The sequence below is a fragment of the Pholcus phalangioides genome, unplaced genomic scaffold, assembly GCF_987345545.1.
Source record: "Pholcus phalangioides strain wild (caught in Gottingen) unplaced genomic scaffold, Ppha-v1.0 ptg000015l_1, whole genome shotgun sequence".
Taxonomy (NCBI): domain Eukaryota; kingdom Metazoa; phylum Arthropoda; class Arachnida; order Araneae; family Pholcidae; genus Pholcus; species Pholcus phalangioides.
The window spans coordinates 82712198-82737497 of NW_028301608.1; the positions used below are offsets into that span (position 1 = coordinate 82712198).

The following is a 25300-nucleotide window of genomic DNA, read 5'->3' on the forward strand; positions in this document are numbered from 1 at the left end:
TCCAGATACACTTCTCTTTGAATTTCCGAAAGATTTTGAGCCATTTCGTGTAAAATGAATGATTAACACAGGCATAACTAACAGAAATACTATTAAAAAACTGAAAAGAGGCTACAAAACTAATTAGAAACGGGTTCAAGATCAAAAGTTCTAGTTTCTTCGGAATCCTACGCGATATTATTAACGACGCGAGTAAATTATTCTCTACCAATTTTTATGTAATTTTATTTTTTTTTTGGAATTCACTGGTGCAGATTTTCACTTTTTTCCCCGCTTTCCTACTCCTGTAAGTAATTGAGTAGAAAATGAGAGCAAAATATGGAAAAAAAAAAAAGAGTAACTAATAAATTCCGTTTTTTTTATATGCATATATTAACTCATTTCTACTTGATATTCATTAGAATCAAACTGCCCGGAAAATTTGCGAAAGGAAAAATTTCCATATCCTTTCTCTCTTCACGTGGAAAAACATCTTTTTTTTTTTTCATTGTTATTACGCACTGAGAAACCTTAAATTACATTTTTGCGACGTTTCCTTCATCATCGCGTGGAAAAATCTTCGCTTCATTAAATTGCAATTTGAATAATTCATTTCTCTCCGGACCCTTTTTTTTTCGCTCCCAATCTTAATTAGCCAGAGTTGAGTGAAGGATTTTATTAGGTTTTTAGTGTTACGTTATATATGTATGATAGAACTCATTATATTCCAACAACCCCCAATTTTTTCTTTTCAATGAGTTATATTCTCGTAAATGAGAGGAAAATGACTATTCAATATGCGTATTTAGTCCTGAATATAAAAAATACAACCCATTTTTTTCTCTCATCTACAGTCCACGCCGCTTAATATGATCACATCGGGACTTTGATCTTTCTGATAACAATAACCAAATGATGACTATATCCGAAAATATTCTGGTTTGAAAGTATTATGACCGTGTTCCCAACTTCGAGGCGCAAATGATGGGCCGATATCCCCCGTTAAAAAACATCGTCAACAAGTCTATATAATGATATAATTATATCCAATCACATTATCACACTTCAGTCGTAGTTAGAAAAATGGGTGCCAGATGGCAGCACCACACATAGCCGCTGTGCGGTCGTGTGGGCATCGTGCTAGACTCTCGTCGTGAGGATCCGGGTTCGAACCCCGTTAGCGGTGCAGCGGTGGCCGGGTGAATTTGGTGTTCCGCGGTTTTCCAAATTTGAGGTCTCCAAGCATAGAGCAAGCAGGCCTATGACATGATACTGACATGACATGAAAGCTCAAGCATTTAACATCTTTACTTCAAAATATGGAAAGCAGATGTCAGCAGTAGCAAGCGCGTGAAGCAAAGAAATGTCGGACAACATACATGTGTTAAGGCCATGCATATGCATACACTGACACAACACGTTCCGACGTGTAGAAATACCGCAGAGGAATGCATACGAGGTGTATGTTTGGTTTAGTAGTAGTAGCAGCAGCACTACACGTAACAAGCATTATACAGAAACAAATTTCACGTTAGGTTCACAATACATGCACGCAGATTACACCATGTACCAATTCGTTAGAAGTTCCGCTGAGGAATACGGACGAGGTGCATGAGTGGTTTATTAGTACGATGACCATGCATCTGTTGGTCATGCTCATGTTGGTCAAACGGAACGTATATTGGAACCTCCCCTAACGGACACTTCCCGTTAACGGACTTTTTTTTGATTCCCGGTCCAGTGGAATAGGACTTTAATGTATTTCACTACCCATTAGCGGACACTCTCTATAGCGGACAGTAAAATAAGGCAAATTCTAATTTTTTTTCGAATGTATTAATTTCTGTCATAAACCAAGAATGTACCATATTCAACTAAGATTATGTTCAATCACCAAGCTCGTGTTGGTAAATGCGGTAAATCGTTAATTAACTACTTAAATAGCTGAGCCTAACTTTGGTCCAAGATGGGTAATTCCAATGGTAATGTTGGTTTTCTATGTTGATACGCGTGAAGAAAGCCAATATTACAAGACTGATAATGTTATGAAAATGTTTATAGGGGCCATTCAAGTATTACGTAAGCAGATTTTCAGCCATTTTTGACCCCCTCCTTGTCAGCAAAAGTCAGCAAAACACCCTCCTCCCCCTGTCAGCAACATTTCGTCAGCAGCTTAGAATATTTCATATCTTCAGAAAGGGGTGGTTGACGACGTAAGCAACCTTCAAACCCCCCTTTCCTCCCTTGTCATCAAAAGTCAACAAATCCGAAACCCCCCCCCCCTCCTCGATGCTGACGTAGTACTTGAATGACCCCTTATCTTCTTCACACTTATTTTAATTTAGTTTAATGAAGCTACCGAAAGGTTATAAATTTTTCCATATTTGTCAGATTTTCGAACTTTATTTGCATAATCACCGGTAAAAGAAAAAAAAATTTAGTGAAATTTGATCAAATTTTATCGAGGCGATTGGTGATTGTGAACAACCACCGGTGATCCACTTTCACATAGATCGTATAGGAGCCAACTGCCACCGAACCCAGGCGTCGTACAAACAAGGTTCCACTGTGCATCGTACCTCCCCAGTAGCGGACACTCCCCGATAGCGGACAAAATTTATGGTTCCCATGGGTGCCGTTACCGAGAGGTTCCACTGTATTGGTGAAATGGGACGTCTGTTTTTCTTTCCCACATAATTGGTTGCAAAATATTAATCGTTCCTATTTTTTTATTCTATTCTAAAACGGGACCACTTTTTCTTTTCCCCCCGTAATGCTAAAATCATGCATTTTTGTTTTTCAGCCATTGTGAGGTGTTAGAATGGAACTGCCCGATGGGTGTTTATTACACAAATTATATTTTTCTAATGTACACAATACGCGTTTCATAGATTCCCGGGAAAAGAAATTTGAATCTGGTCGTTTTTTCACCGTCATACACACTGCGCAAAAACAGCTCCACGCGTATATGGACCACAGCGAATACCACGGACTGATCATTAAGTACGGAAGTGCTTGTCAGCAAGGGAGGGGGATAGGCAGAGAACACCTTCTAGCCTCCTACACAGTTTTGCAGCCTGATAACGATAACTTGCAGAAGAAAAAATGTACCAAAAAAAGTTTGGTTAAACCTTAGCTTCAGAATGCGCAAAAAGAAAGAAATTTGATAACATTATCCTAAGTCCCGATAACTGTAAACGGATTTTCCCCCCATGTTATGTGATTGGTCCTTGGAAAAGTGATAGCAATACCCAAATGATAACATTATCCGTTATTCTGATAAGCGACGTCGACTGTATATTCCAAAAACACCCAAATTTTATTTATTTTTTTTACAATGAAATATTTCCTCGTAAATGAGAGGAAATCGACCCATTGAATATGCGTATTGAGTCCGGAATTAGAAAAATAAATAAATTTTTTTTCTCGACTATTAAATTTTTAAATTCGAGACGGTTAGTTATAAATTCCATTATTTTCTATGTACTTCCTGGTAGGAAGTAGGTGCCGAACATCCGCTTTCAATATGCAAATGTGTTGTTTTATTCATGTAGAGAAGTTGGATGTTCAGTCAAGCAATATTGAATTCGTGTTCAGCCGCGCAACCAATAAATCAATTAATGTGAGTGTGTGTGTGTTTTTCTCATTCTGAATCAAAAAATATTCAGCGTTTGGAACCATCCTTAGCGCACGACCTCTAGAAAATCTACGAGAACGAAGTTCTAGCAAGGGGTCTCTTCAATGTCTGGCCCGCGGGCTTCGCGTGCCAGACATTGAAGAGTCTTCGAACATTGAAAAAACTTCGAACCTCGAAGTTTTTTGCAGTGGCCCGACGACTAATAAGCCTTACATAGTTACAGAATTCATAGAAATTATAAAGAATAAAACCTCAATGAAAAAAAATGTATTACGGAATCGGTGAAAGAAGTAATTTTGAATTCACTTCCAGAAAATATTTCAAAACTAACGAGAGAAATAATTTCAGAACTAATGAGAAAATATTTCAAAATTAACGAGAGAAATAATTTCAGAACAAATGAGAGAAAATATTTCAAAACTGATGAGAGAAATAATTTTAGAACTAATGAGAAAATATTACAAAACTAATGAGAGCAATAATTTCAGAACTAATGAGGAAATATTTCAAAACTAATGAGAAAATATTACAAAACTAATGAGAGAAATAATTTCAGAACTAATGAGAAAATATTTCAAAACTAATGAGAAAATATTACAAAACTAATGAGAGAAATAATTTCAGAACTAATGAGGAAATATTTCAAAACTAATGAGAAAATATTACAAAACTAATGAGAGAAATAATTTCAGAACTAATGAGAAAATATTTCAAAACTAATGAGAAAATATTACAAAACTAATGAGAGAAATAATTTCAGAACTCATGAGGAAATATTTCAAAACTAATGAGAAAATATTACAAAACTAATAAGAAAATATTTCAAAACTAATGAGAAAATATTACAAAACTAATGAGAGAAATAATTTCAGAACTCATGAGGAAATATTTAAAAACTAATGAGAAAATATTACAAAACTAATGAGAAAATATTTCAAAACTAATGAGAAAATATTTCAAAACTAATGAGAAAATATTACAAAACTAATGAGAGAAATAATTTCAGAACTCATGAGGAAATGTTTCAAAACTAATGAGAGAAATAATTTCAGAACTGATGAGAAAATATTTCAAAACTAATGAGAAAATATTTCAAAACTAATGAGCAAATATTTCAGAACTAATGAGAAAATATTTCAAAACTAATGAGCAAATATTTCAGAACTAATGAGAAAATATTTCATAAATAACAAGAGAAATAATTTCAGAACTAATGATAATATATATATATTTTATTACAACTGGTGAAAGAAATAATTTCGAAATTATTGAAAGAAGTAATTTCAGATATTTTCGGTAGAAAAACCATATTTCTCAGATTTCATGAAAATTCATAACTAATGGGAAATATTTTCAGAATCAAAGAACGAAATATTTTTACAAGTAATGAAGATTTCCATATTAAAATGAAAATTGTTTCGGGTTCGATGGAAATTCATTTCATCAACCGCGGAAAAAAGCATTCCTTAAAAATGATACATCTCACTACACTTTCATCCTGCATAAGGAACACAATTGCGTAAAAAAAACAAAATAAATATTTATATAATATTTAAATCGTAGTGAATAGACAGTTAAAAGTCAATATATTGCTTAACTGAAACAGAAAAAAAAAAACGTTCCGGAAAAAGTCGGGTTCGGGACAACACATTTACTGGCCCAAAAAATCGGAACGTCCCGGAAAACGGGGACATATGAGTCAGCCTATCTAGAAAAATTATCGTTAAATTTTTTGTTCGAAAGGGGTTTTCTTCAAAAAGTTTGGGAATCACTGATTAATGTAACTGAATCGAAAACACGTTCGAAAAAATCGATTTTCATACATATCCGATTCACGATTTCTCGAAAAAACGATACGAATTACAATAATATACGTTTGAGTTATAAGCTGTTGAAATCTTATTTTCTGACTCAGAAAGGAGTTAAGGAGAAAGAAAGAGAGGAATCAAAATCGATTGAAAATCGAGAGCTTTTGGAATAGATTTTTCTTTCTTCTCTTTCTCCATATCCAACTTAATCTCTCCGAGTGATCTGTTATTTTTTCATTGCGCTTATACGTCACCATAATTTTTGTTACTTTTTACTGCTTTTTCATCTCACACAAAGAAGATTTCTTTTCTTGAGAGAAAGCATCAATTTTCAACAAAAAAAAAAAAGAAAGGGGCGCGAAAATTACAGAGAAGCAGTTCTCAAGTTGCCTCCACTCGAGACCATTTTCTTAACTGAAGTTATTTCCACATTATATAGTGAAGAGAAAGATTAAAAAAAGAAAAACCGATTTTCCTCTTAAAACAACTTTTCTTTTTCTCTCAACCAATATTTGATAGGATTTCTCGGAAGCAAAAAACAGTTTTTTTACAGTTTTGTTTTAAAAAGTAAGAAAAGTTGTTTTTTTTTAGGGAAGAGAGAAAAGCTCTCGATCAAACTGTAAAAGGAGCTCAGATAAAAGAAGTAAATAAGATGATGATGATGATGGTGATGGCGTTTTTTCAGGGGGGGCTTCTTTTCTTTTTTTTGCTCGACAGTGTGTACATAAAACATATTTTTCAATTCTGGTTGATCCCGTTAAAATAACTCCCAAAAAAAAAAATTGGTTCTCAAAGGGTAGCGAGGAGTGAAAAAATAAAAATAGTGGAAGACATTTTTCTAAGCAATTGCGCTTTTCTTAACTTTTCTATATCGGATGCCTTTTCTCCTAGAAAAGCAATTGCTTTTTTTTTTTTTTTGCCACTCTCTCTCTCTCTCTGTTTCTCCGACACTTCGAATATCTATCGAAAATCCCCGAAAGACCATTTGGCCCCGAACTGCCAATGCAATGGACATATATACACACACATGGCACCAATAAAATATCGGAGATGGCACCCGCCACCGAACTACAAGATTTTTCTTCTCTTTTTCTTTCTATTCGTTGGGGGCTATCCAAGAATTACATCAGCAGGGTTTTAGCCATCTTTGACCCCTCCCCCCCCCGTCAGCAAAATTTCGTCAGCTCTGCCACTTATCCACCTCCTACCGCATATTGGGATCACAGGCGTAAGCAGGGGGGAGGACATGGGATCTCATGTCTCCCCCCCCACCAAGACTATATGAAACTTTATTTTTGATGCGAAATAACAATATTTGTCAAAAAAACATTCGAAAGAACTGATGAGTTGATATGACTGATGGTTTTATATCTTGTTAATTTGTGTTAATTTCAATGATATTAGAAAAATAATAACTCCAAATTTCTCTTTAAGAAATTCATTGTGCACCAACTCCCCCCTCCCCCCAACCTTTTTGTGCCCCCTCCCCCTCGAAAGGTCGATCCTGCGTACTCCCCCTGATTGGGATTGCCTTACCCATCGAGAAAATATACATAGCGAGTTCAATCAACACTGTCTGACACTCTGTAGTGAACTTTGCTATGGATGCACAAAAACTATTTTTCACATGGTAGCAAACTGAACAGTGAACACACTGTATTTTTAGCCCGTGTTTCACATTTTGAGCATTTATTAATGGAGTGGTATAGATTGCCGTTGGTAGTTGGTGCGAAGTACCGAGCATTGAGCTCTCGGTCTTCATCATGGTTTCTTTAAATTCCAGAGATGCCAACTAGTCCTTGTCAAGATGGAGATTAAAAACAACCATTTGAGTAATTTTGGGTAATTCCTCTCTGTATGGTCATCCATGCGATTTAATGGAATCGACCAGACGTGACTGGTCTTGACTGTAGCGGACGATGGGACTTACACCCAGCGTGGCCAAGTTTTTCGGGGCAAAATAAATCTGATCCCTCCCGCTCTTCGATGGGAACGTAATACTTGAATGCCCCCCTCTGCTCGTTCTTTCGGACCGCCAAAACCATACCATGAACATTTTTTTTCCGGTTCCCCCATTTCTTTGTGATCTCGTCCTTTTTTCCAGCCAAATACATTCCAATTTCCTTTTTTTGTACCGAGGATGGAAGGGAGAGGAATGTCGCGATGAGTCTATAAGGGAAAAAAAAGAAAGATGGCTCCGGATGGTAGCGAGTTTTAGTCCCGAAATTAAGACGTTGTCCGTTATCATCAAAACTAGCCTCCACTTACGGTTACTCGATAAGATGGCGCCAAGGAGAGAATCACAAGTAACCAGATAAGAGAGTAATTTTTCTTGGGAATAGATTTTTTTCTGGTTGTTAGCCGATTCGAACGTTAGGAAAGAAAAGTCAGCTGTCTACTTCGAGAACCGAACCTGGGTTCTCCTGCACACTGGTCCAAGTGCGTTAACCTATACATCTGACCAGAGCCGCCTTTAGGGGTGCGTGACAGGTACGGTCGCACCGGTTCCCGAGCTTTGTGGTAGGCCCCGTATAATGAATGCCGATCTCTCCCCCCCCCCACAAAATACGTGAAATCTGGATAAGGGGGGGGGAGATATAGGAGATATTTGATACCCCAAAATTGTTGAGATTCACCTGGTGATTCGTCGATAAGGGCGGCCCTGCACCTGAGAAGGAAAGAGCCCTAAGGTGACGTCTTCAAAAGTTTTGAAAGAGAATTATTACTGATTCTACTCATTTAAGTATGCACAGAAATATAAAAAAAACATGGAGAAATTATTATGGGTCACTCAAAAAAAAATGTTTAATTACTAATATTTTGAATGCCAATGGAGGCCACCAAGAATGACTTCAAAAATCTCACAACCCTGGAGTGACGTCATTCGAGCAACACATGCTCAAGTATAGCACAGACAAAGAAAGAGGGGGGGGGGAAAGAGAAATAAATAAGTTTCTAGAACAGAGAAGCTGGAAGAAAAAATAGGAAAAGAAAGCGAAAAAAAGGTTTTTTTTTTATAGATGTCGCCAAGAGACGCGAGAGGCGATGAGTAGTCGGTAGTTATGATTTTTAATAATTTTTTGCGGTTTTAATAATTGCATTCCGCCGCTAATTTTTGTTTTTGTGTGTTTCTAAGTGAGATGAATGTATTTACATTTTTTCATAACTTTTTGCGGACACTTTTTGACCCTCTTCATGTGAGACACAAAGTTCCTTTCCGTATAATACACATTCGTTGGCGCGATGTAATGCTGTTGTCTTTGTTGTATAGGTTAGCACACTTGACCGGTATGCAAAAAGAACTGGGTTCGAAAACTATCCCAAGTACGGGTCGTTTCATTAACTCGTAAATAGTTCAAAAATTCATGAAGATGGAAGGAGAGAAAATTTGTAAATTTGAGTGCGTTAAACTCAAAAACAAGGGGAGGGGGGGGGGGTTGGTACACGAAAAAAACTTTCAAATGTTCATTGATAGAGGACGCTGTAAACCAGTCCGACAACAGTTATTTTGGACCTGAACTTTTCTTTAATCTTTTCTGAGTTCGAAACGTTCGCAAAGCTTCAGCCGGTGATTCGAGGCTGAAACAAAACAACTTCACAGGGACATCGGAAATGCTTCAAACCTTGCTTTCATGCTGTGCCCTCTACTGACAAAAATTGAACTAAATGTTTCTTCTGCGTCCAAAAAAATCCCTCTTCGTGGGGGAAAAACTTTTTCGTAAGCCGCATTCAAATATACCAACTCCTTCAATATTTATGAATTTTTAAACTATTTGAGGATTTATGGGACACCCTGTACTTCAAAATGTGGCTATAATCTTAGTAGAAACTAGTAAATTGCCCATTGGCGATAGGCCAGGGCGATGTATTGTAGGTAAAGTAAAGTGTCTTCTGAGCTGTGTGTCCATCACACAAAAGCCTTTCTCACAACTTTCAACCAACCTTTAAACCAGGGGTCTTCAACCTTTCAGACATTGGCGGCCAAAAAAAAAGTCCATGAAACCCGAGGGCCAACAAGTCATACTATATAATATCTATATTCACATATTCACCAACTGGGTCCATTATTGTTCGAGAATTTTTTTTCCTCTGATATTATTTGTTTTTCATCGATGAAAATAAGGCGCGGACTCAGTATTACTAAAGTGTGCCAATATCCCGTACACCACAACTGTTAGAAAGGTTGCATGCTGGAATAACTTAGCAGGGCTGACGTCCGCGCCTTTTATTCCTGTGACGCAGATTTGCATACGGTTTCTTCTTCTTCCCCCAGGTTACATTTGCATGTGCACGGTGTTCTTTTACTCTCGATAAAATTCAAACAGGAATACCGTTTTAACGTTTGCGGAGCGGTCGTTTCGAAACTCGCGTTTACGTTTCATGTTAGACCAGTGATTCCCAACGTCGGCGTTAACGCCCCCTTGGGGGCGATGTAATGTTTCATCAATGGGGGGTGGTAGAAGCTTCGGGTATAACATAGGATCCTATGGGTTAGATTGCGATGGGAGAAAAAAATTTCTGAACAAGGGGCGATGGGACAAAAAGGCGGAAACCATGTGTTAGATCACGCATTCTTTGATGACAATTGTTTGGATTGGTGTGTACTATCACTTCTTAAAGATTTCTCCCATCTTTTCTGAATCACCTTGTATAGCCGTATTTTTTTACTGAAATGACACTTAAAGATGTAGATTCTAAAATACTGAAAAAACACGAGAAAAGAAATGGTTATTATGAGTTTTTTGGCTACGTATTTGCCATATATATTCAAATATACACGGGAAAACTATAAATGGTTAAAACATACCTATTCTTAAACCGACAGCTAAAGCGAATTTTTTGAGCTCACGTTTGTTCGGATACGCCATTTTGTACATTATCTATCTAGACCTGAATATACGTTGCGCGTTTTTTGATTTTCCGAAGAGGAAAATGTTAGGAGAAGAAACCATTTACTCTGGAATCATCAAATAAAAAGGCCCACGTGGAAATAGAAAGTTTTGCTGCGCCTGTGGAAACATTAGCGGAAACACGAAAAAGCGTCTTTTGTGCGCCCTTCTTATTATCACAGTACAGAGAGGGGGAGATAGAAAGCTGCACTGAAACAACAGCTTGGGTAGAGTTTTTATCTCCTGAAAATAGAAAATGCTTTCGAGTGAGTATACGAGGGGTGCTATTTGTGCCGGGTTTTTATGTGATGGCGAGTAGAGCCAGTCCATCAGGCGCATACTCACGTGATGCACACGTAGAGGTATATACACACACAAACTCATTTCTATACTACACACTTACATTATGCCGTAACAGCGGTCATTGCCAACATCGGTGCACCTACGGGAAAAACAAAAATGTATGTACAATATCGAGTTTCCCGTTAGTGTAAATACTGCGCTTATATAGATGGTTGTCGCGTTTGTTCTTTCAAAGCTGCTGTTGTCATATCGAAACTGTTACGCCTCATGCGTAGTCCAGTTTTTCTCAACCTTTTTGAAAGAAAGGACTAGTAAAATATCCGAAACAATTTGACGGATCACTGGTGTCCCGTATTACGGGCATTGCCTGTAATTTTCGTTGTTCTGTATCGTTTCTTCAACGACACTTATTTGAATTTGTAATATACCGCCTTTTACATATTATATTATGATAATTATGGAAAAAATTATAAATATTCATCTCACAATGTCAGGTTTAACGTTTTTTCCTCGCAATTTTTTCAGCAATTTTAATTACGATCCATGATTGGCGACGTCCCGTACATTTTACAGATTATTTAAGATCCCAATTTTTTTTTACCGTATTTTTCTCAATGAAATATGGTCATCAGATTATTTGAATACTTTTTTGCGAGGTACTGAGCATTTTTGTCACCTGTGATTTGTCGTAGCCTTCTATTTCCACACCCCTACAGCAATATTAACAGTAAATAACAAATTACATTTAAAGCAATAAATTGAAATTTTTGGCAAAATTTAGCGTATTTAAGATGGAAATTCCCTGCATTCTCCCCGATTATGTATGGCGAAACCAAAGTATGAAGGTATAATTCTATTTGAAACCATATGAATAAAAATATTACTAACATCATTTACAACAGGTGAATAATTTTATCAGATCCGCCAGCAGACCACTTATGTCATCGTCAAAGACCACCTCTTGTCCGCAGACCTTAGGTCAAGAAACGCTAGCGTAGCCGATCTATCAAATTTACCATCCGATCTAGCTCCGGCTAGCTTTAGATTTGTTCTAGCACAATCGTCGTTAACATGGTGGTAAACGCCGGATGCTCGTTTACCACTGTGAAGATCACCGTCAGGTCACAGGTTCGAACCGAAGAAAGAATATGGAACAGGATGTTTCCCTGACGAACTTGAGTTGACCACCGGTAGATGGCGATTTCATTTTTTCCAACCCGACTCTTTAATAGCAGTAAATTGCGGCAGAGGGGGTGCTGCCCGAAATCAAATCTTGATTGGACTTGAACGTTTCTCCAAACTATTCTGTGTCCGAAACATTGATAAACTGGGTACAACAACTTTACTAATAGCGCATTATCCGCCGATATCTATATCACAACGGAAACATAATGTAAGTGCAGGAAAATTCAGAAATGAGCTGTTAATCATACACCCTGCGTTTTATAGGATTTGCATATTTCTAGTGATTTTCTTCGTGCAGTGCCATCTTATCGACAAAAAAAAAAACACACACACACACACACACACAAACAAACAAACATACACAAAATTCGTGAAAATAACGTCTTCGCGAATCGCATTATAAATTATAACAACGATAATTCGTTCCTGAATCCCGTTCGTTATCCGAAACGTAATTTCTCAAGTTTCAATTTAAAATCGTTTAATTCTTTCCAAGTGCAGCCCAAAATTTAAAGATAAGTTAAGCGCCGCAAAAGGACAAAAAACTGACCGAAGACTGAAATGAATGGCTTCAAAATTGGATAAATAAGAATTGATAGGAAGATGCGATACTGAAGATTTTTTTATTTCACACTATGTGGACAACACCGGCTTTACTCCGCTGAAACTGGTGTTGACACAACACATTCGTAGGTGTCCCCATGCATTTGTGATTTGGTCCGCTCATATTTCTGTGCCTGATACATACAGATTGAAAAGATGAGCTCCTAGAATGCCCAAACTGTTGAGTTTGATGTTAAAAGTCTTGCGCTGAACGTACGCGTGCTCTGAGAACATAGACATTTTATGATAGCGCGTGCATCCATATCATCCATATCAACACAAGTGTTCGTTATCCGAGGCAGAAAAATCACTAAAAAAATCTTCGTTAGCCGAGGTATCACAGTATACCAATTCTCTCAATTTTTATGAATTTTTAAACTGTTTACAAATTTATGGGACATCCTGTATAATGTTAAGAGGAGAAACAATTTTCCTTAACAGGTCGGAGCCGCATTTTCTCAATAAATTTACGACATTCATCACGAAAAAAGAAAATTCCACTCGTAAATCAAAGAAGAGAAAATATTGAAAAACGGAAGTCGGGAAATTTATATCCATTGTGCATGTAAAATTGCGGCATGAAGAAGAAGAAGAAGCAGCAGCTAGTCAACAACAAACAACATTTCTGTTGGCAAGTTGATCGAATTCCCTCGGATGCAGTAAATCGATATTTTTGGGGTATCGTTTAGGCATAAAATTCCGGTCATAAAAAAACCTTTTATACGTTCAAAGATAGCAAAAATGGAGGTGCTCTTTCTCATCTCTCTCATATTCCAACATAAACTGGAAAATATATATAGACTTTTCAAACACATACACGTATATGTGAAAGGAGGAAAATGGAATCGAAGGAAATATATATATTTTCCACTGAAATTCGTCTTTTTTTTTTAAATATTTGTTGCGAAATCTTGTATGGGAATCAGAAAGATATGAGAGTAAAGACTCGCGTGTGTTAGTTCAACATGGCGTGAAAATGCTCCGGGACAAGTCGTCTCGAGACATTTCAAAATCTTTGGGAATTTCCTCAGATATGAATGCATTCGCCTCCGGCCAACATGATGATGATGATGATGCTGTCGCAGAGAAATATATTTCTACAGACACTCTCTCTCCTTCTCTCTTTGCTTGACTTTTAGGGCGTAAACTAATCCTCTTTTCTGTTAAATCATGCTGACGGATGAATCTCAAAAGAGAATCGTACTAGCTATAATACCCGGTGCTGCTCGGGTTTTCTCTATATATACTGGTTGCATTGATCAAGTTATAAACCATTGTGAAGGAGTGCAAGTGTCTGAAAGACATTGTTTGGAAACCACGGTGACAAAAATAAACATTCCGAAAATTATTTTCGAGGCCAACGAATCATTGTTGCCCGATGGTTTTACGCCCATTTCGGGCTTTTGCCCATCTCCGACGAACTTTTAAAGTAGCCTATCGTTTAAGTCGGGTCCTGTTTGGTATACTATACGCTGAATTTGGTGACGATAGGCCCAAAATTGTAGATTTGTATAGAGAACACGTATACACAGAAAATCAATTTTATACATATAGATCAGTTTCCTAACCTTTTTCGTCCCACCGCCCCCTTCTTCAGAAATTTTTTGTCCCATCGACAACGCAATTTAACCCATAGGATCCTATGTTACACCCGTAGCTGCTACCGCCCCCTGGAACATTCCACCGCCCACGTTGGGAATCACTGATATTGATCAATGTACAGTGATATTTATGTGTTCAATACAGTCAATCTCGATTTTAACGACATCGAATTTTCCCGAGATATTTTGTCGTTATAACCGAGATGTCGTTACACCAAGGTTGATGTTTTGAAGACCTTTTAAGTATGAAAAAAGAAATCAAATGCAATCAGATAGTGAGACTGAAGTTGTTGTTTTATTATAATTAGGGTTACCAGGAGGGAGGAAACTTAGGGGGGGGAAGCGAGTCTGGCCATTACCTCCTGAATTATACAGGTCATGTAGAAGGTCGCGGTCTGGTGCCCTGGTTGCTGAACCAGAGGAGGCGCAAATTTCACCCTTTAACCTCATTACAAGAGAGTGGTAAAAATGTGTCCTTACCCTGGCTGACCAATCATCAAATTGCAGCCCCGAGGGTTACCTATTTGATCAGGAAAAAATTCAAGAAATTGAGATCATAAATATTGGACATAGCAAATTCTCTCACTAAAAATGTTACCAATTTTCTGCCAAATTGTCAATTATCTATTCATATAAAATCGCATGTTCTGACTGATTGACTGACTGACTAATTCATCATCGCCGTGCCGAAACCGGGATATAAATATGAAATTCGGTAAGTAGCGTAATTTTATAATGCAGGAGACTCACTAAGAACGAATTCATCAAATTTCAACTCTTAAGGGGGGGGGGGGGGTTCAAAGGTTATATGGGGCAACATCGCCAAGTCGAAACCGCTGAAGCTATAAATATGAAATTTGGTCAATAGTTTTATTTTATAATGTGAAGACTCACTAAACGAGAGAGAAGGATTTTTTTTTCAAAATTACACCCCTAAATGAGTCTCAAGAGGGAATTTCCAAATTACTAACTCCACGCGAGCGAAGCCGCGGATAACAGCTAGTTAAAATAACTCTTGGTGAGAGATGCAGCCCTCTTATTGGTTAACATGATGTCAATATTTACACGTTGTGGATTCAGACGAATTAAAATTTCTCCGGGTCCAAAAAGACTGTAATTTGAAGTTTATTTGACTGGTTAATATTTAATTAATATTCAAGTTTTTAATGTTGAATTAAAATTAACGACGAGAGAGAGGAATTCATCGTGAAATGCGGCAGCAATATTCAAAAACGGGTTCATCTGCGTCACGTTCAAGATGTTCTTCGGTAGATATTAATTGTATTCGTTCATCCACGTATAAACGCGATCTTCGTTTACTTAGTTAGCCCCCGTAGCAGAACGAATTATTATCCGTTAAACTTATGCATATTTTCCTCGAGAAAAGTTCGTTTATGGATACCACAAACTTAATTGGAATCTGGTGAATACGCAAACACCGGCAATTAATCAAATGTACAATTAGAAGTCTGGAAAATTTTTCTAAGGAATTATTCGATGAATATTGATGCATCAGTTTTGATCTGAAGCTCATGTAAATGCATTTACCGAATGTAAGTTACGGTATCGTCTCTTACAGAGTTTCTCGTGGCAAAGACACGGAGAAGATACGGCATAATTGCGTTGTATCACAGCATTTGTTCGGCAATTAACAAAGGATTCGGGAAATAATGTTGAAATACGAACTAATCAATTGTTACTTTCGTGACTTGACGCTAAGCTTTCTTTCGTGTAGATTCTTCATGTGTCCCAATAATATCATCATTATTTCCGGCTTAACTATGCAGGGTATCCTGTAAGTCATAGTTCGGCCTTTGTCTCATCAACCGTTCATCGTAGAGGTGTGGTGCTGGCTTAAAAAAAATGTTCAAAATGTATTCAGAAATCACTCTGTACCAGTTTCGAGAGTGAAAATATAGTTAGTCATTAAAATAAAATAAAAAAATCTAAATAATTTTACGGTGTCCCTGTCCTCTAACTTTCAATTATGCCTCTTCTGAGGCCAGCAAAAGAAAAGTCTATGTCTCCAAGCGTAATATTCGCGGAGATATTTGGATTCAAAAATCGGAGAAAAGTTTTGGGGGGGGGGAACAGTTTAAACTAACAGACAACGCTTCTTTCCATCATTTACGAAGTTTTTCCAACTTTTCTAAGATTTTTTGAATTCGAATATTTCAGTGAATATTGCGCTTGGAAACGAGAGTGTTTTTTGTTGGGCTCAGAAGAGACATGGCAACAACTTTCTAATTGGGGGTGTAGGTTTGAGCACAGGATGTCCGTATTAAAAGTTAATTTTTTTATTTATTTTAATAACTATTCAACCCCTTGAAACATGAATGACGTATTTGAGTATTACACGTTACTTGAATAATTTTTAGAATCGGAAACATGCCTCAAGGACCAACGGCTCACCAGTAAAATGGTTCAAGGGGAATTATGGAATCGTCCTGTGTGATGTCGAATTATCTCGTAGGTGCAAACTTGCATCCGGTCCATGCGTCCGAGCCCACTCAATGTTTGCCACCAACTCGATAATACCTATAGATACACAGTATTGGGTTTGAGAGCCCTCCCAATCTTTTCAATAACTTCATGACTTTGCATATTGCAGTTGATATTATTTCTAATTTGATAAAACACCCACTATATAGTCTCAATTTCAAATCCTCTCTCAACGAAATTATTCTAATTTACGACCAAAGACAAGCATAGAAAAAAAGGAAAAAAGAAGATTTTTCTAGTGAAAAAAACGTGTTTTTATCTAGTTACACAAAAAAATTCTGAAGGTTATCTTCTTTCCTTCGTTCTCAAATCGACGCACGCACTTTGGCCAAGCGAAATAATAATGGTGTTTTGTATTTCTTGCACAGCGCTTCCGACGTAATATTACGTCAGAAAAATTGAAAGGAGTTAAACGTCGCTTTTTTTCGGGAACAGACCACACCCCAATATTGCCCGAATGGCAAGATGCCGTCAGGTCCCAGATTCCATCCTGGGGAAGAATGTGGATAAGATATTTTCCCTAACGACCTTGAGGCGACCACTGGTAGATTATGGAATCTTCAATTACCAACCCAACTCGTTAAGGTAGTAAATTGCATGCAACGATATGGCCGGAGTTGGTGTGTGGTGAAGTCAGGGCCGCAGCTAGGGGGGTGCAGCCGGGTCTGGTGCCTCGGGCGCCGGACTAGAGGGGGCGCAAATGTCACTCTTTAATCTCTCCTTCAACATTATGAGGGGGCGCCAAAATGCGTGTTTGCCGCGGCTGACCAAACAACTAGTTGCGGCTCTGGGTGAAGTAGACCCCGATATTCAAGAAGCTGAGAGTTTTACAACCAAGTTTTACGGCGTGCCGGCTAATGCTGGGAAATACGGTGTTTGCAAAAAAAAAAAAAAAAAAATAGAGACCACCTTCAAATAAAACCAAAGTCGCACTCGTGTCAAGGCTAGCCAAATACGTTCCAAGGTTGGGAATCGGCAAGTAATGTGGCCTCCGCCATTGGCAATGATCTTCAAATGTTGGATGCTGCTGGAAGTTTTTGGAAGGATGGTCGAACAGAGAACGGCCAGTACCTTCCAGCCGAACGCCCGTGGTAAGATGCTCGTCTTCCACTACGGGGTTATCGTCAAGGTCCATGGGTTCGAATCCGGCTTTAGAACTTCGGAAACAAGTTTTTTTACCTACCGAACCTAAGGCGACCACCGCTAGTTGGCCCTTTTATTTCTCACCTTACTCTACTGGTTGGAAATTGCCGTATGGCGATATATGACTGGAGTGTGTGCGGTAAAATAGCACCTTCCAGCCACCAACCTATTCTAAGTCAAAGAAGCCGCTGTCGTTTCCTATCTTCCAATCCGTCTGGACACACATTGGTCAAAGAACGCCAGCAGTCAACATAGTGTTCTGGAAGCAAATATTCGACAAGGAACATTGGGCCAAACTGGACCAGTGTGAAGCCAGCCTATGCCATTGCTGCTTCTTTGTATCAGAGAGAGGCAAATATTTGCGAATGACTATTGTTCTAGGCTTGACACGAGCGTGGCCCTGACTCAATCCAATATCCGAAAAATAAAAAAAAAAAGTGGTTTCGGATACACGAAATCGTTATTTAATCTCGAAACCACAAAGTTTTATTCGTCGTAAGCAAATAAACAATAACAATCACCACGAACATATTACCATATTTCCTTATATATTTCTTATTCCTATAGGAAAACGGGGGGGGGGGGGGGTGGGCGAAACAACGTAAAGTTTTCTCATAACAACATCCATATTCACATACGAATACGAAACACCACCTCGGAACACGCGACAACAGCGAAAGCACAGTATTACAAAAGCAGGCGGTGGCATCGCATCAATATTTTATCCCTTAATCAAAAACTACGATGATCCTGAGGGCAATTCCTTTTACCGCATACACACATAATATTCCTAGCATATTCATACCTTACATAAAGAAAAGGAATCTTCTCTTATCTTTCTTACGTCGGGGGGAAAATAAAATATTTAAGAGTGGTTTTTATGCGGTTTTTTTTTGGATAAAAAAAAAATTTAGGGAGATAAAAAGAAAAAGGAGAACATTATGAGAATTATTGTAAGAAACTTCCAGGAAATTTATTTCCCCCCTTTTTTTTCCAGTTTTTTTTCTAGTTCTCCGCGAGAAATTGAATTCAGCGCGAAATCGTAAATGAAGTTAAGAAAAGAAATATTTCTTTATCCACGAACACACACACAAAAAACTCGATAGAAACCATTATTTCCTTCCCTTTTACCGATTCATTTCCCAAAAATTTTACTTTTATTTTATATGTGCTTCCTATATTATTACTTTTTTAAATAGAAGGAGATTACGATCTTGGAAATAATTGGTATTCGTTTGTCATTGGCTGTGTATTGTTCCTCCCGCTGAATATTCACAAAATGGTCATCAAATCTCGTCTAATGTCGATGTTCATTATAAGAGATTATTATTATTATTGTTATTATGTGTTTTTTGTTGATTATACCTTTCGGTAATGCGTTTTTTTTACTGTTCATTTGGAAATAAAATGGTAAGAAAATATTTTAATGTATTGCGAAGTGTACTTAAAAGAAAGGAAAGGGACCGTTTTTGTTCTTTTCGTTTTCCGAGATTAATATTCATGCTTTTTTTAGGAGATTTCTCGCGATTCAGTTACACATGCAGCTGGTAAGAGAAAATGCAATACGTACCAACAAAGCAATCAGTTACTACTGCAATTACTTAACCGTACCAACATGCAACTCGTACGCATTCCTCCGCGGAATTTCTAACGAATCGGTGCATGCCAGAGAATGCGTGTTGTGAGCGTGCGCGTGACCCTAACGTATTTATGTTGTCAGAATAACGCGTATTTTGTATTAAACTGGTGCTGACATCTGGCTTCCATATTATGAAGTGAAAATGGCGAATGCTTCAATTTACATCGCATGTAAGTATCATGTTGTAGGTTTCGCGTGCTCTCTCTGCGGAGAGAGACTAAATAAAATGGGAGACCGACTCTCGTATTTGTGTGACTCGAAGTTGAAAAACCGCAGAAAAAAAGCAATCAGTTACCTCCACCGAAGTTTCTCCCCAAATGCCTCCGATCATTGTTCCATTGAAGTTGGAGAGAATGTATTTGATGTAGGTCGGGATTCTTCACCACATGGTTTGAGGGCCACCTCTGGCCCTTGGAGCTTCTTGCCGTGGCCCGCAAACCATTTTTTAAAAAGCGATCTCTGGCGAAATTTTACTTTTGTACTTACTCTTTTTCAGTAAATATGTGTTTGGTGCTTTAGATGCTTTCACAAAGTTACAAGGGGAGTTCATATGGAGAAGTCCCCTTATGAAAATGCATAATTAAAGAAAGGGGTAGTTTCATAATTATTGGAATGACCAATTTAAGAATTGTCGAAAAAATCTTTTCAGAATTAGTGAAATAAATATCTACATACAGCCAGTTTTCTGTATATCCCGTATTAACAAATGGGCAGGACATCTTTCTCTGCATATAATGTCACCATGTGTGTGGTGGCCTTGATGTCATTTTTGAGCCATTCAGAATCAGAATTTTATTTAATTTAAAAGGGGGAATATATACAGTTACAAATTGGAGCACAAAATCAAAATAATTTGTGGAACAGCATTGTGGAGGGGGGGGGGGGTGTATGTATAAAGGCAAACGCACATACAGGTTTTTATATGCTCAAGCTGAAACACACAACGAATATTTATGCAAAATAAAAAAGTAATAAAAGCGAAACTAAATTTACACAAGACTGGATTATTCAGAGATTTGATAAATTAGTTTTAATTTTCAGATAGGAAATTAAAATTTTTGAGCCATTCGTTGTTCGCTGTCACTGTCCACCGTACGGTGCCGTGGGTTCGAGTCCCTGTAAAGGCGGCGGTAAATTTTTCTATTATTCCAAAAATCAACATCTCTGCATATGGCCAGTTTTCTGTACATCTTGAAATAAATTAATTTATAGCAAATGAGAAAAATAGTTTCAGAATTAATGGAAATTGTACCATCTTTGCTAGAGCAATGCTGTTGAAACGATTATATTGACAAGATTTTTTTTTTCTCGAATCAATAAAAAAAAGTGATTACAGAACTCATTGCTGTAATAATTTCAGAATTAATGGGATAAATTTACTGAGCCATGGGTTATGGCGAATGGACGGCATATGAATCACGTGACGAGTCAACGAATCTGAAACGAAACCAAGGAAATAATTGCACGTGCATACATACATATGACTCTGATGCCGTAGAAAATGTTTATAGTGTCTCTCGGTTGGTGGCTTCTAAAGAATTCCAACCTGATCGTTACGTGCCTGCATCAGCTCCGATGTGTTTATAGGGTCATAAACTTCTCTACGCGGAGACAAGAACAGGATGACCAACTAGATTTGATTTGTGTTGAGGCGCAATGTTTTTGGGCCCCTCGAAGGGCGAGGACTCGCATATTTGTTTTCATTCCGCTTTCCCCCCATGACAACTTCTATTACCTTTGCGCTGCAGATTGAGAATATCTCTGCAAGCTTCACAGATGTAATCTACTGGAATTCTTTATAGCCTGAAAAACACATAAAAGTGAATCAGACTTTATGGTCTCCGTGGCAAAAGACGAAAATATTCAAAAAAGTTCGGAGGTTCTTCTCTTAATGCTTTCTCTGACGTAAAGTCGCAATGTCAGAAATGACGCTACGGCGGTTGAACGCGAGAAGTCACGATGGTTAATAAATTAAAAATCATCATCTGATACGGTGTTTCCCCACCACCGGACCCTGACAAAAGGCGGTGTGCAGTAAAATACTTGTCATGATCAATAGTTTTATTTGAAAAATGCAATATAAATCTTTAAAATGACAGCTCACACAGCGTTAGAAGAGAGCGTTTACGTCAGCAGACATCATAACTGGTCCGCTAAATGAAATATGTTCTGAATAATAATAATTTATTAGCCGAGAGTGACATCATACTCGGATAGGGTTATATATATATGACTCGGGCTCTGATTAATTTTTTTCCCGTCCGGATCACAGTCTTTTTCCCAATTGTATGAGTAGAGAAGTAAAAAATTTGGAGAAAAGAGGAGAGGTTATAAAGCCAGGGGAGGGCATAGGCAGATACAGGTGGAGGGCAAAAAGGGCGTTAACCCCCCCCCCCCCACACCCCCGTTCACCAAAAATTATGTTATTGACAGGTGGGTGTGTCGAGATGGACAGCCCCCCCCCCCGTTAACTATACAACCACCGCTCGTATCCGCTTATGAACCAGGGGGATATATATTATATAGACCTGATAGCCCTAAAATACATCACCCTGTCTTTTTTTTAAGCAGATAAAATCCTACGAGAAGAAAATGTCCTCAGCTAGACACTATGGGGTCCGAAGAAATACCCCCAAAGAAGGAAGTGTTGCTTTCCAAAGAAGAACCTTCTTCTTTAGAAGGTGTTCCAAGACACAGGAAAGATCAAAATGCGATTGAAGGTTTTTCTTTCCTAAATTCAAAGTAGGGTGACCCCGATCACTTTCAAATGCCGAAAACACTGTTATGAAAGTACAAGAATAATTTTCTTCACAGTTTGAAGCTATGAATCTCAAACGTTTGTAAAGAGAAGGGGAGGGGGGGGCCTGTCTGCCTTTGAGGGGATATTTTGGTGACGCTTACACTTTCTAACGAGGTTAGCCAATGGTCACAAATCAACACTGCCAAAATTACTTATCAAGACTTGGGATTGCCTGAGAAGACGTCATCGCTTTGGAGGAGAAGCAAAGTGATTCAAGAATGAATGTGGGGATTGGAGATGAAAATTGAGGACTTGCTGATTCTAAAACTCAATTTTCTTCCATTATTTTAATTGCTTCCAAATACTAAAAATTTTCCAATTTTTGATCATCTTTGGGGGTGAGGAGGGGGGGGAGCACGAGTCCCCTACGCACGCCCCCCCCCCCGGCGTACGCTTCTGGTTAGCACCTAGAATTGTCGTAAACACTCACAAGCGGATACAGACTCTTCGAATGGTGGGGGGGGGGGGGGGTAACCGAAGAGATAAGGAATTTCTGGTTCCGACGATCGTCCACTTGCTGAGAAGAGCTTATTAAGAACGATATTTCACAAGGAAAACCTTTAACAACAAAAGTAGCGGCTATATACGCGAACTTTATTTTGGACCCTATACGAAGTTAATGACCGACATCGGATGGAAATCCATCCTCGAGACGACGACGTATCAGAGGTCAAATTGCGGTCAGGAAACAATTGAATTATTTATAAGAAAACGAAATAAAAATGAACGTCCGTATGAATATATACAGCCTTTGGATTTAATTTCGTGATCGAAATCGGGACGCTTTTTCCGTAGCTGCAGAGGTTGTTATTCTTGGTGATAGGAAAACAGGTGCGAGTCTGAGATCTTAAATGGAAAAGGCGTTGTTCTCGTTGTTAACCTCGTGGTCACTGATCCCTCCGAAGGTCACTGGAGAGGGCGCAATGGTTGGATAATGACCTTGACATCTCTCTCTCTCTTGATGATGATGAGGCGTCATCGTCATCACCACACGGGACGAGACAAACCAGCCGTTCAGGTAACATGAAAAGAAAAAACCCACGCGGATATCTAATTGCTATCTTCATACTAACAACACACTCGAGTATCTGACTCGATGGTGATGGTGGTGCTGGCTCTTCCTTTTTTTCACCTCCAAGAATTTATGTATTTTTTAACCTTTGGTTACCGTGTTGTGCGTTCCGAGTGCCATTAAATACTCTGGTTTGTGATAAGGAATAAGACCGCTCCTGTTACGTGGTGTGGCACTTGGTGTTCGTCACTGAACCGAGATCGTCGCTGTTGCATCTTTCTTATCAGGTGATAGAGAGAAGAGGACGTTGCGAATCACGGTGAGTCTGCACTGATTCATTCATTCATGACAAGGCCGCCCTTAACAGCAGGGGCGGCTCGAGCTTACCGGCCGCCCGGGTGCGAAGCCTCATAAGCCGCTCCTAATGTCGACCCTGACAGGGCTTCAGTGAAGAGGACCTCGAGATAAACTTGATTTTTTTTTTTCAGAAAAAAGGCGTACACCATTTTTACCGTGCAACATGTGCGTGACCATACGTCCCGTTTTTGAAGTAGATTTTTTCTGTTGTTTTTATGTTCCAGGAATTATTTTACCATCCTTAGCTTAATAGTTAGCCAGATAACTTAATCCTTGAAACAGCACTTATTTTTGTGAGTCATCACCATTTATCCTATAAAAATGATATAATTTCAAAGGTGCTTCTGTTAGCCTACTCCAGGGACCGGATAAGTGAGAAGCCGAATTTTTCCTTTGCTTTCAATTGATTATTCTGGAACAAATTCTGGGTAGGGGAACCAAAATGCACACTTGCCTGTTGTGATAGAGTACAGGGGCGGCGCTTGGCCATGCGACCCATTGCGGACGCACGGAACGCCGCTCAAGAGGGGCGCAAAATCCGATATGAAAGGGCGAAATTTTTTTTTTTTTTTAGGAATTATTTGAATAAGCTGTGAGGGAGGGGGGCATGATCCCAAGGATAGGGCCGACAGGGCTCCATCTTGGGGGCCCGGTACCAAATCCTTATAATTTTTCTTTTCTTCACACTAGAAATTAACTGTAGAAGGGACCCTATGGAAAATCTGGATTGAATCCCACGAAAAATTCCAGCCTTGGGGGCCCTGACGTAGTATATAGGTGCTATGGGGGGAAGGGAGATAGGCAGGAGGCTCAAAAAATAAGTCCCGCACGGTACAGACTTTGTCTCAAGCCGCCTCGATAGCTTACATTCTTGTTTCTGGTATTACTGTCAAAGGTTCTGTCTATTTTCTCAAAAGTTTCTGTTGTCGAGGTATGACTCAAAAGCGTGATTTCATGTGAATTTCTAGTGAGTTAAATTTTGGGGTCTTAACTAAAGTCTACGCTGCCGTCCCTTACAACCTTCCGCCCGGATGCGCCGCACCCCTTGCACCCTCGCTTAAGCCGTCCCTGTTTAGTAGACGCGGGGCCCGGGGCGTAAATAATTTCTTGGCTCCTTGGCCCCTGGATTTTATATATTTCGTGTGGGGACGGGAATCGGGCATCCAAAGTCTCATGCATTATCACAGAATATACAGGAATACTGAAAAACATTTAGTCTAAAAAATACAAACACATTTAAATGTGAATTAGCATAAAAATTGATGCAAATTTTAAATCGACTAATTAGAAATAATTTCAAAATTAATTAAAATTAGGGCCTTATATGTTCTAATAATTAACGAAAATTTGGAACTGATGAATTAAAAATGGGAAATAATTGAAAGATATAATCTGATTTGATCAATAAGAAAAGACCAAGAATTGATGATAATCCAGAATTAATGAGGGGGGAAATCACAGAATTGATGCAAATTCAGAATTAATGAAAAAAATGATTTCAGAATTGATGTAAAAAGAAATTCGCTTTTCTTACGATTTTCTTCAAACAGAAAAACATCATCGGAAACATTTCCTGGTCGTATAGATGCAGAATGAATGATGAGCAGCTAATGGTGTATGGATACATAAATCATGACTATGGTATCAGTCGGTTACACATGTTTTCGCCATTCTGTAAATAAATAAAATACAGTAAAACCTCGGTAAGTCGTCACCCTAATATGTCGTCGTTTTTCTTCAGGATTGTTCATCTTTCATAGACAACAATGTTATTAAACCATCGTTTACTCGTCGCTAAATTTCGGTTTACTCGTCACCATGAAAAAGTTCAAGAGAGAGAGA

At 38.4% G+C, this 25300-nt stretch overlaps 1 protein-coding gene across 3 annotated transcripts in view; it reads left to right on the top strand.

The window, feature by feature from the left end:
* The window catches only part of LOC149076840 (astakine-like), a 98005-nt gene that overhangs the window by 50142 nt on the left and 22563 nt on the right, over positions 1-25300 (top strand). Inside the window, exon 1 of one of the 3 annotated variants that reach the window (XM_089244551.1) lies at positions 23064-23420. The exons of the other annotated variants lie outside the window; for them this stretch is intronic. The gene's annotated coding sequence lies outside the window, so the exon portion shown is untranslated. Of the gene's footprint in view, positions 1-23063; positions 23421-25300 lie in introns of those variants that run through there. 3 annotated transcript variants of the gene reach the window in all.